Here is a 12,899-nt window from a genome sequence, read left to right as displayed (position 1 = left end):
TTCAGATAAATCTTATAAAGGGTTGCTATTGTTTTATTTGGAGATGTAAGCTAAGCAAACCTTTTCCTTTTCTCTGTAGTAAGGGTTGTTTTAGAAAATTAGTTAAGTAGTTGTATGAACGGTAAACCATTAAAAACACTACTTTCCCTATCACTAATCTTTGTGAGAAAGATGGATATTTTTCTTTTTAGCATGAGCTAAAAACGTTATGTTAATGTAGAAATAGGGGTTATACAACTTTATAGCAAAAGGCTTGACAATTCAGAAAAGATCAGATCACCTTTCTAGGGCCCCAGCACACTCACTGGTAATTGAAGTGATCATTGTGATCATTCTTTAAGAGCTACAACCCTTCTTGCCACTGGCAAGTACCTTCAAAGATGCTGATAAGCCAAGAAGGATGGGTTTATTGCAAAAAAGCTGTATATTACCTCACAAGGGGCCATATTGTGCCCAGAAATTATGCAAATGTATGCAGAGAGAGAGGGCAATCAACTTTTTTTTCTTCATCCAAAGCCTGTGAAGCTTACATAAGGACAGTGCATAATTGCAGCCTTCAAACTTGGTGGAGCACAGGGATTTCTCCCTCACTACATTTCTAGAAGCATGAGACTGCCCCAAAAGGCAAGTGGGAGAAGAAGATTACTTCTTCTAAGACATCTGCATCAACTAGAAATATGTAGAGGAGAAAACATAGCTGACCACTTTGGAGATCAATTACCCAAGCAGCATTCAATTGCCTCGTCTTTATGGCTAAATACAATTAAGAAGGTACCTTATATGCAAATTATCAAAACACACTTGATTTACTCATTTGCCCTTGAGGCATTACTAAGAAAAACCCTAAGCTAATAGTGATTACCTCTAGGAACAAATTAAGCAATGTCTCAACTTATTCCCAAGGGTGAATTCCCTACATCAGTTTCTGAACTGTGAAGTCTTTAAGCTTAGTCATGAAAATGCAACTTAGATGTTATGAACCCTTTAATTCTGGTCAAAGAGTTGCTCATCAAAATCTACCTATGAAGTCTTGCAGTTACTTCTGAAAGTGAGATGTTCTGGACCTTGCTGTACAGACATAGGAATAATCTTTTATCGTAATTTTAATTTCTCTAAAAACTGTCTGTTTGAACTTTAAATTGACAGAACAAATATTTCAATGAAATATTTCAAACATCATTAAAAGAAACTTAATTCCTATCCAGACATTACATAAAACCCAATCCTAATTAGGAATACTAAGGTCTTGCATTCACATTTTGTTTTGGAGATACTAATGCTGCAATTTTTAAAATTTTACATTTTTAAAATTCTGTATAGGACTTACTGCTACCTATGTTTTTAGTCCTGGCCACAGAGCTATTTTACATGGCTAAATTACCCAATTAACTGGGTCAATTCTTATGTTTTAATACATAAATACCATAGGCAAAAGAACAGCAGAGAGTTAATTTAGCTAAGGAAGAAGAATTACTGAAATTAATGTACAGACTTTGATCCAACATTTTGGATAGTTTTGACTGATTACCATTGATTAGTTTGGCATGCTGCAATGTGGTGGGAGAGTATATAATGTGGTAGAATCTGCATAAGGAATAGGAGCAATCATATTTCTAGACAACATAATATGTGTGGTGAAAACCCATCTACCGGTTATCTGCTTCCTAACTGGATGAAGGATACAAGTTACTTCCTCTTGTTAATACAGGACGAGAACTATATTTTACTATATGCACTGTGCTATTTCTGCTCAGATTTTGTCCTCTTGACATCAAGACTCCAACTCAATTTATATACCATTGTTTGGGGTAGCTTTGTTTGCCAAAATATTTCACTCAGAGGTCTGATTGTAGAGTTCAACACTCAGAGAAGTAGATGCCTATTATTAGTATCTACCCTGAAACACACTAGTGAACACAGGTATTGTTTAGCTGTGTAGTTCCAATACTTAATATTCATGGGGGTTTTGGGGAAGATATTTTTTACTTGTGTTTAAGGCCAGAAGAAGCATTAGATCATCTTCTCTGACCTTATGTATGATATCTTCCATTGAATTTCAGCCAGGTGACGCCAACAGTTTATTTTATAAAAAGACATTTTGATCTTGTACCAAAGATCAACAGTTAGACTCTGTCTCTTTCCCTCACTTTGAGTAAGTGCACAAACATCCTTCTTCTTAAAAATGTATGTCTTCTTTTTATCTTGACTGCATCTGGCTTCTAGTTATTATGGTTTATTAAAGCCTTTCTTTGCTGACCTTTAATGCCAGGTATGTGCTTCTCAAGGAAAAACTTATGCATTGTGTCAAGTCACCTTTCAGTTTTATTTTTGACATGCTAAACAGATTAAGATTTTAAGTCTCTTTCTCCAAGGCATTTTCTCAGCACCCAGTGATTTTTGGCTCTTTTCTCTGCCTTTTCCAATTTGTCAAATGTGAACGGCAGTAGAATATGTAGTATTCCAACACTGCAGTCAGCAACATCACTCTGAGAGGCTAAGTCCTGACTTCTTTTTTTTACAGCAAAGGATCAGATAACACTGAAGTTACTGTGAACTGATTTTCTCTTGTAAATCCTTTTCAGGATTCCCCTGTCCATGACAAAGGGCCACAATTCTTCCTTATAGATGCATAATACATTATTTTCTTGGATATCTTCAGCCCGCTACGTGTTCTAAGTGATTCAACAGGACTGTTTTGTTATTATCACAAGTCTCCAGGTTTTGTCAGCAATGTGTTTAAAGACTTATAAAAATGTTTAATAGTAGCATTCAGCTGATCTCAGCAGAGCTTCACTAGAAGCATCCTTATTTGATGTTTCTTTATTAACAGATATTCTGATATGACAACTAGCTGTTCTAGGTCTACTTTATTGAAGCTACTTAATTTGTTGAAAACCGTGATGTTGTATGTAAAAAAAAAAAAAACTGTAAAAAGACCAAGTTTATTAGGTTTACAGCTACCTTTATTCCCCAAAACTGTAATATCATAAAAAGTTGAATATAGTCCATGCAGATACATTATATCCCAAATAATTCAAAAACTCAGAAGATTTTGATGGATTTTGAAACAGCTGTCACTACCGCCTGGCTCAATTTCACTAGGACATTAAGGATTTTATGGTTGTCATCCCAAATTTTTTAATGTGGAGCTTTGGGATGAAAATTCCCTATTTTTTCTTTCTTTATACTCATCTACAGTTTCTCAGCATAGTAAAACACACAATGTTGCTTTGTTTCTCTTGTATTATGCTATGTATTTCAATACTAAACACAGAGAATTTCAACAGAGTCAGAAGAAAATAAAAGGGCAAAACTTACAAACAAAACCAATGTGCAAGTGTAGCACATGTGTGCCTGTATCACCACACATTTTAGTCAAGCATCTGTTCAAGAAGTAGCTAGAGAGATTTAGAAAGTAACTGGCTGTACTTCCATATCTTTTGCATTTTTGTTGTTAAATATTCAAATAAAAATATACCAAGAGAACACTGGGTTTGCAAATTGAAACAAGCACACAACTAGGGAAATACCAACAGAAAAGCCTCACATATGCCATTGTTTCTAGAAGTCTGCCACATTAAGATTTAGATTGCATAGCAAGAATTTATATAGAAAGTCTGTAGCAAAGGTATTGTGCATTGTGAGCTTTTCAGTTTGGTCCAAATTCTGTTCAAATATCACATAAGGAATGAAGGAGCAAAGCCATGATGTATGATGTAAGAGCAAATTAAGAGATGTGTTCATGTGGATGGTAATAGGTACACAGCTCAAATATGTTGCCTTGCCAGTGTGTTATTTCTGAGTAATGAGGTACTTCATAATGCCTCAAAAGAAGTGAAGGTTGACAGTGGTCTCAGGAAAAAAAAAAACCAACTGTCTCTGGCATCAGTGAGCTAAAGTGCCTGCACTGCTCCATAAACCTGCATGGTGCCATGTACCTGCTCCTGTGAGCTCAGGCTGTTCCACTACCAGTGGACAATCCTAGAAGTATTTGCGCCACATGAAGAATCAGTGGGAGGCATCGTTACTCACATAGTATCAGAGAAAAAGAAAAACAAAACCCCAACCACACACACAGAATCATGTGGCCAGGGAGGAACTGATAAATAGCTGGTTTTATAACACCTTACTTCTCTTGCAAGTAGTGCTGACATGAAATAGACTGAGATACTTCTACCTGGAGTCCTAAAACCAGTAGCAGTGGATGAACTGTTAATGACAGATGTGCTGCAGACCTTGATTTGGCAGAAGAAATGAGTTCTACATAACATCTAAGAGTGACTGACATGGTAAGATGGTGGAGATAAAGCAGGGGAAATGGTTTTTGCCTAAGTTTACCAAGGAGCAGCACCAGGACCCAAGGAACACCACCACCAGAATGCAGACTCCCCTATGCATTAAGCTGTGTCAACTACAGCTTTGCATGTTGCTAATGAATGTAATCTGCATGTTGTTCAGTTGTTGATAGTAAAGTTACACTAGGTGGCATAGTGTGTCACTCTATTTGCACTTTGAAGTGTGAAAGAAAGCCAAAATAGCAATTAAACTTCACTCTAAGTTTTAATAAACAACCTCCTTTAAGAAAGGAGTGAATGAACTGTCCCCACAGTTGGCTGACCTTACTGGGGAGTGACAGTAGTCATCAGCTAATATATAACACTTATCACAGAAAATAGAAAAAGTAACTGGGAAAATCAACTGGAATTAAAAAGTATGTTCAAGTACTTGTGACCACCACATTACCCATTATTAGAAACCTAACTAGAAGGTCAGGAACATAATGGCAAAGACCATAGAAGTTTGCCATTCTCCTAATCCCTTAGAAGTTCCTAAGCAGCTAAGTGGATTTTGCTTTCTGAAAACAAGTAATGAACAACCAGGGAACAAATCTAGATATGTCAAACAGGAGTTGAAAACTAAACAAAAATGAGGAAAACACTTTCCAGAGCAGAAGTTTTGCAATATCTGCAAACCAGATCTCAGAGGCCCATTATGGATCACGAAACTGTGCTACATATCTTGCAAGCAATTTAGCCAGTATCATGTACAGATTACAATCTAACACAAATGACTTAAAATACATTGTCATTTATAGTTAAAAAAAAAGCAAACATATAATTGCTCAACTTAAATCACCTGTAAGAAATAAAAATTAGTATAGTAAAGGTAATTCCTTAGTGCATTATGCATAGCTAGTCAATTGAGAACGTGGAGATTTTTTTGTATCCAGCATTTTTTAAATCTATAAATGTAGACTTTGTGCAGACACAAGTTTTGTCTGAGTTGCTGCTAGAGAGGAAAACATACACATATTCTTATCATAGAATCATTTCAGTTGGAAGAGACCATCAGGATCACAGAGTCCAACAATAACCTAACTATCCGCTGTTCTTGCACATAAATTTGACTTGTTAATGGTAGGAATTTTTAATTTAAACTAATTTGGAAGTAACTTAAGACTAAGAGAATGTTACTCTCTATGTAAAGGAAAAAGTCACAGCATTGAAATCTGGTAAAGGCTTTAGGGTTAGTATTTCACCTTGTTCCACAAACTAGCAAGCATGAGATCACCATTCCTAAAGGCTGTTTCCAAATCTGGCTGTCCAACTATGTGTAATTGCAGTAAGTCACTGAGACTTAGTAAGCAATTGGTCAAACTAAGTTGTCAAAAGTAGTAAGACATTAGGTGCCATCCTTCTTGCCTGAGGATCAGTCTGAAATACCCAGCTGAACCCCAAGGTTCAAGCAAAAATTATATATATATATATATATATATATATATATATATATATATATATATAGGCCTTTCCAAGGGAACCCACCACCGGCAAGGTCTTATTATCTTTTTAACAATGAAACAAGGAATGTGAGTACAGTACAAATACTGAGTAGATGGAAGGAATTTCCAGAACATACAACGGGTGGCATTATTGACTTTACCTTTCAGGAGAGGCATAGGGGGGAGAAAAAAAGGTAGGAAGAAGATGAACTTGAACACTCAACAGAGCATAGCATTCAAAGTACCTACAGCTTTATTTAAGCTAAGACTATCCAGCAGCACATAGGAGACTTTAAATTCTGAAAATAGGCTCTTAATTCTTCATTTACCATATGTTAAGGGAATTAAAAAGCCAAGTCTTCAGATTTTGCTTAAAGAACTCTTCTGTCTTCTGTTATTGCCTGGTACTATATTGTACGACTGTTGTGTTAAGAGGGTAATAACTGTAGCAGTTAGCTTGCAGTTAAATAGAAACAGGTGATCTCAGCATTGGAGGCTTAACTGCCATCAGCCTGAAATTGTTTTCCCAGACCCTTAGGAGACTGTCAGTAAAGCCTACAAGATTAAGATGCTTACATGCCACAGAACTGCCATAAGGACATCTACTTCTGTGGGTTCCATAAGAAACTCTACATTGTTTCTTTGGACTTCAAGATTAGGTTTTTAAATTTTAAAGGTAGTATTGCAGTTCAAAAGTTGCAGATATTATTCTGAATTTCCATAGTAATAAGCACAGAAATCTGAGTAAAATATGCAGGCACACTTGTCTTGAAGGTTAGTTATCTATAGTAATGGAAGGAAGATGTATTGGCAAACAGTACCGTGTCAGTCAAGTAGCCAGTGTCTGTGCCCAAGTGTCATATGATTTCTAAAGCAGACCCATTTTACCTGTTTAAGTTGGGACTCCATCTAATTCTGGATGGAAGCACACTTGAAGCTCAAATGTTGAATAATGTAGGTGAGGCTTTGAAATGAATTTAAAGAACCTTGCTTTACCTTGGGCTTGCACCTAGTTTGGATGTAAGGCAGGTCTGGTGTGAAGTGTATGTTCAGGCCTGTGCTTAGAAATACAGTGCAATATATTCACTGCAGCTATAGTTTCCTTCATGATTATTTTTGTTCTCATCTTCTTTTTTTATGTTGTATTTTTTGTTCATAATGATAAACTGGTAAGCTCTTCTGAAATTTAATCCCCTGTTAGCTTTGTAGCTTCTATGTTAATCTCTTGTTAGCTTTACTGCTTGTACTCCTGGAGATGATTTGCATTCCTTAATCCAGAGCTGAATCTCTTTGCTCTGAGTACTTACTTTTGTATGGATATGTATATTTTAAATAATTAGCTGAAAGATCCTCCCCATAAAACTTAACACAGATTGAAGACATTTTATATAAGCTGATATTTAAATGGCTTTCAAGCCAACTATGATTTCTTTTTCTGATTTGTCTTTTCATCTGGTAACAGACAAACCGTATGTTTATGATTTTTAAAATTAATGCTCAGCTCTAATTCTATCATAATATTTTTGAGAAGCTTGCTTTAGTGCTTCTGAAAGGATTGCAGCAAAACTATGGGCTTTCTTCCATCTGACAAAACTGTAAGGTGAGTAGGCTGGACTTGTGAGAATCCTCCATTCCCTGGGATCATCAGGAGGCACAGATCTGCTGCCTTCAATGTATTGTAGCATTCATGCACCCAGAAAAAGGGATGTGACCACTGCAGTCTCCCACTTAGATTATTTGATTTGCAAATAGATCAACATGAACTAAAGCAGCTCTGCCTTGTGTAGCTAAACCAGTAGTGCCCAAAGATGCCCAGGATTTCCATCTCCTTGTCTCCCCAGTAACAGTGGCAATAGGAGCTCTGTTGTATCAGGAACACTGCAAAGACTGTATCAGTGTTAAAGAACAGATAAAATATCAGTTTTTCCAGATATCTATTTTCTTTCTGATAATTCTGGCAACATAACTCCCAGTCATACACTCCACAACATATATTACACACATTTTTATCATGATATTTTTACCATGGGTCCACAGAATATATCAATAGCTGTACTCAAACATGTAGCCTGATATCTGATATTGAACAGTGAGCAGTTGTAGATGACCATGGAAGAGTAGAAAAGTGGAATATAAATGGTATTTCTTGTTTCTTTGAGATTGCCATACTCTAATTTTGGTTAAAACTTTTAAGCTTTCAGTTGAAACTTTTTAAGATCCATTCTGTCCTTTTTGAACACCCTTCAGTACTGTACTTCTCATTTCTAGTTTAGCACTGACTCCAAAATGATCAGAGAACCAAACTGTTATAAAGCTGTTCTAACCAAATATAAGAAATTTTCCTTATTCCATAGTTTCCAGTTTTACTGATATTGTGGATTTACCAATTTTTAACATAACATTTCTGCTGAGTCACTTTTAATCTCTAACAGGAGCTATTAAATGGTTACTATTCTCATTTGTATATTTACATAACAAATGATTCTAGCTATGTAGTATAAAAATATACATATAAATAAATGCAGTCAGAGAAGATATTACTCGCACAAACTGGCTGCCAAAAAAGCATATTTACATGAATTTGACACATATGACCATCAACAAATGTATTAAGATGAAGTGAACCCCACTTAGCTGGAACTCACATTCAAAGGTATCTTCATGCGATAAATATGAATCCATGTCAGGCAGAATACCAAGGCACAGGACATAGGGGTGAAGAGGTTGGATTGGTTACCAGGACTAGAAGTTACCTTAAGCTCTTAAATGATTATACATGCAATAGAAATCTTACTGAATACCATAACAACCCAATCATCAATCCCTTCGAGAAGGCAAACTTGGATGCATGCCCTGTCTGTGGGACTGTAACCCAGCTCTGACAGGCTGGAGGAATTTTCTTGGGAGTTGGCCTGGCATCAGAGCCTGCTAACTGAAGAGAAGAAACTAGAAATCAGACCAATCATCTATGTCCTGTTGTACTTTTCCTGTGTCAGTTTCCAAACATAATATTTGATTTCACTAGCTTGGCCTTTTACTACAATAAATTTACGTTTTACATCAGAGCATTCCAGATCATATAAGTGATCTCAGAAGAGCTACCAAGTGGCAGGAATTTCATTCATTAGGAAGAGACAGATCTAAATGGTGAGGCTGGTTTATCCTCATGTGCCCAGCACAAGGTCAGATATCCCTTAACAGCTTCTCGAGGCTTCAAAGACCAACTGGAAGCCAGTATTACAGATAACTGTATAGGGAGAAGTACCTTGGAAGAGAAACTATTAGCTAAAATCTCCTTGCACTGCAGCAGAACAGTGAGGCTGCTGGTGGAATATTTGGCAGGCTACTTGAAGAAAATAACAACTCAGGTCATGACCTAACGTGAAGTTTATTATGTTCACGTGCTAGGCAGACTATTACAATGAAAAGCTAGCCAGCATTCCCCTTGATGCCCCTTCTATAACGAAATGATAACAGAATGGGTAGTGTTGTCAGATCACCACAAGCTTTTTTCTTTTTATTATGTTTCCTTCTTTTGTTTCCCTCAGGATGTTTCAGGGTTGTGGGTTTTTTTTGTTTTGTTTTGTTTTGGGTTTTTTTTTTTGTTATTTACCTCAATATATATTTTTATGGCTATAGTAATTCCTGAATGTTCACTTTTTTCCTATGGTTCACACTTGTATGTGCTGGCCTGTCAGTTATAAACTGGAAGCTGCAATTAGTTAGGCTAGGGCAGTACCAATAGTGGAGGCAGAGGTCACGTCTTGTAAGATCCCCAAATTGTGATTCTTCATAAATTAAATGGTAAGTGGTACTAGCAGAAACACTGTTGTTTTCTAAGGAATGTAACAGTCTGAACAAACCTTAAATTTATCTAGAGGGAAGAAATGCCTCCTTCCATGCAACCACAACAAAGACACACAATCTATTCACTTTTACCCTCACTATCACAAGTCCTGAACATAATTTATCAATTTAGTATGCCCGTATTATGTGGTTTTCTTACTTTGTTGCATTGACTGCAGAGCAGACACATACCCGGATGATTTTTCAATATCGTCTGATGTGACAAGCCATTGTGGAGGCTCCTCCAGGCCAGCACTGCTCTGAGACCCTGTGGCACACACAGCTCACAGCTGTAAAGCCAAATTAGCTCAGGTGCCCTCACACCATTTGTGTCACTGTGCTTAGATCCACACAATGCACATGTAAGTGGTGTTCAGATATTTTATGCTTGCAGTGTGGATATGTTCTTATAAGACAATGGTCACTCAGCTCTCACAAGTGTTTTTTCAAAGAAAAATGATCAAAAAGGTCAACAAATATTAACACACCTCATGATCCTGAAGGTACTAATAGTATAGTATGACAGAGAGTAGATTTGTTTATTAGACTGTCTATAAACTACACTTTTTATCTTTCTATGTGTACTAGAAAATATATTACTGAGGGAGAATATAATTTGTAGTGATTAGATTAATTAGACTGCTGGGATTCATATTTCAAGAGGTTCTATCCTTTTCATGCTTATATAAGCCTAAATTGTGACTAAGCCATCCTATTATTAATAATACAGAGCTGAAGAGCACTCACATCTCATATTTTTTTAATATCCCCTAATTGGGAGAGATGATTCAGTCCAAGATTTCCATTAAAGTGCTTTTTTTTTTTTTGTTTGCCACGATAATGATAACTAAAGTATGACACGACAGTTACCTTAAGTCTAGTCAAGAAATGAAAGTTTAGTTGTTTGTTTAAATATTAAGTGTAAGTCCTTGCTTATATAGCAAAAGATTATTACAACACTACTCTGTAAGGCTACATTTTTGCTGATTAATTTGTTTCACAGTGTATGGTGATACACTCATCTGCTGACATAACATTCATTGCCCATCTTTTAATTAAATTGTTAAAGAATGATGTAGGATACTAGATTGTGAGACTACTGATTATATTTTATGAATTTCAGTCCACTTCTGAAACATTAGATATAAAAGCTGATCTGGAGCCTGTGCACATTTAAAGTATAATGTCTTCTTTGGGTTTTAATCTCAACACACCTTTTCTGCACAGTTAGTTGGCACTTCATTTTTATACTCTGATAGGTGTTAAAAATCTATGCAAATCACATATTTATGTATAGGCAGAAATTAAGAATAAAGTTATTTTGGTACCAGGCATAAATTCTCAGGCATTATTGCTTCATTCAAATATTTTATCTATTGATATAATTTAAACAATCATCAGAGTGTAAATGGTAAATATAGGACACATTACTCCTGTCTGTGCTAATTTTTATCATGAATAGAGATCTAAAGAACTTAAGCGTATTGATTCTGTAGGACTGATGAGCACACCCAAATCATGGCAAGACAACCTTATTGCTCTCTGCAATGACCTGAAAGGAGGTTGTAGTGAGGTGGGTGTTGGTCCCTTTTCGCAAGTATCATAAACAAAGGATAGGATGAGAGGAAATGGCCTCAAGTTGCACCAAGGGAGGTTTAGATTGGATATTAACAAAAATTTCTTAATGGAAAGGGTTGTCAGGCATTGGAACAGGCTGCCCAGGGAAGTGGTTGAGCCACCATCCCTGGAGGTGTTTAAAAGATGTGCAGATATAGTGCTTAGGGACACAGTTTAGTGGTGGACTTCACAGTGCTACGTTTATGTTTGGACTCTTATAAATGTGCTTTCAGTTCTCTGAAAGAGGCCACTGAACTTCATTCGGTCACTCCTGAAATAAGCTGTAACTCTGGACTACAAAATATGTGTAAAAATAGTATTCAGTATTTATTTCAAATGATAGAGAATATCTAGAGAAGCCTTTCAAACTGCACATTGCTAATATTATTGGCATTTTGCACTTTACTTTGTTTGAATGAATCTAACTTCTGTTTCTAATCACTGCTGCTTCTTAATGTCTTTTTTGTATATGTTAAACAGCTATTGTCAGATGCCTTTTCTCTACAGATATACCTGTTGACTGTAATCATATTATGCTGTAGTCTTCCTTGGAATTAAACAGTTTGAGCTTCTTCAGGCTTTACTGTAAAATAAACTAGAGCTCACATTAATCTCATGAATAATTAGTCTTTATACATTATTCTGGCTTCAACTGTATTTCATGAACTGTAGGTACTATTAGATACAATGTTCTAAGTTTGGTCTCACTGGTTTCTATAGAAAAACAGTAATACTCTTCTAATTCACTTTGATATCTCTCATCTTATGGATGGAACAATTGTGTTACAGAACCACCACATGGCTACTACATGGCAATGTGAGGTCATATTATTTGAGTGACTAACATAACGCCTAGGTCACATGTAATTGCTGTTTTTCTATCCTGTAACTGTTCTCTAAATTTGTTCTTATGGTTTGGTTTTCATTTACCGTTATTAGAATGTAGCACTCAAGTTTAATAAAGCAATGTAAATGATTTTTTTTCTTTCTTTTTTTTTAAATGCAAGAGGATGCAGAATGAAGCTTCAAAAAGACAAGGATATCCTCCTGTGTTGTGAAGCTGATTCTATTAGTGGCTGCAGCTGTAATGAAGCTCACAAAATAGGTTCTTAGGAACCTGTTAAATATCATATCTGGCAGACTTCACTTAAACATGCAAGCATCTGAGCTCTGCTTTGACAGTGGTCTTACCATAGCAGCATCTGGTATTGGGTCACAAAACTACAGATAGCAGCTGAATCACTGTGTAGGATCTGTGTTATGTTTACAGTAAGCTGTTTGAGATGGATGGCTTACAGTTTTCTGTAAGAGGTCAGAGAGTATATCAAAGCTGGATGGTGAAATGGTGAGGTAAGAGGTTGTCTTTACCAGCTGAGGGAGAAAGGATGTATGACTGGCAACAGTGGTCCTTGAAGCTCTCAATATACACAGCTTCTGTAGGCATGTTAGCCCTTGCGTTAGGGTGGGCAGTCCTGATTGATGTTATGAAGTTCACAAGATGCAGATTGGCAGTTGTTACAGGCACTGTCATTTTTATCCTTTAAGATATCATCCCAACCCCCATTAGGGAAACAGAAGGACATAGTGAAAAAGTTGTCCATCAGTCCCATGTCTTCACAGACTAGCAGAGGAAGCAGAGTGAAGGGAGATTCTTCTC

Source organism: Streptopelia decaocto (genome assembly GCF_964273445.1).
Source record: "Streptopelia decaocto genome assembly, chromosome: 4".
Lineage (NCBI taxonomy): Eukaryota > Metazoa > Chordata > Aves > Columbiformes > Columbidae > Streptopelia > Streptopelia decaocto.
The sequence above is the reverse complement of the archived record's forward strand: the minus strand, read 5'-3'. Positions refer to the sequence as shown.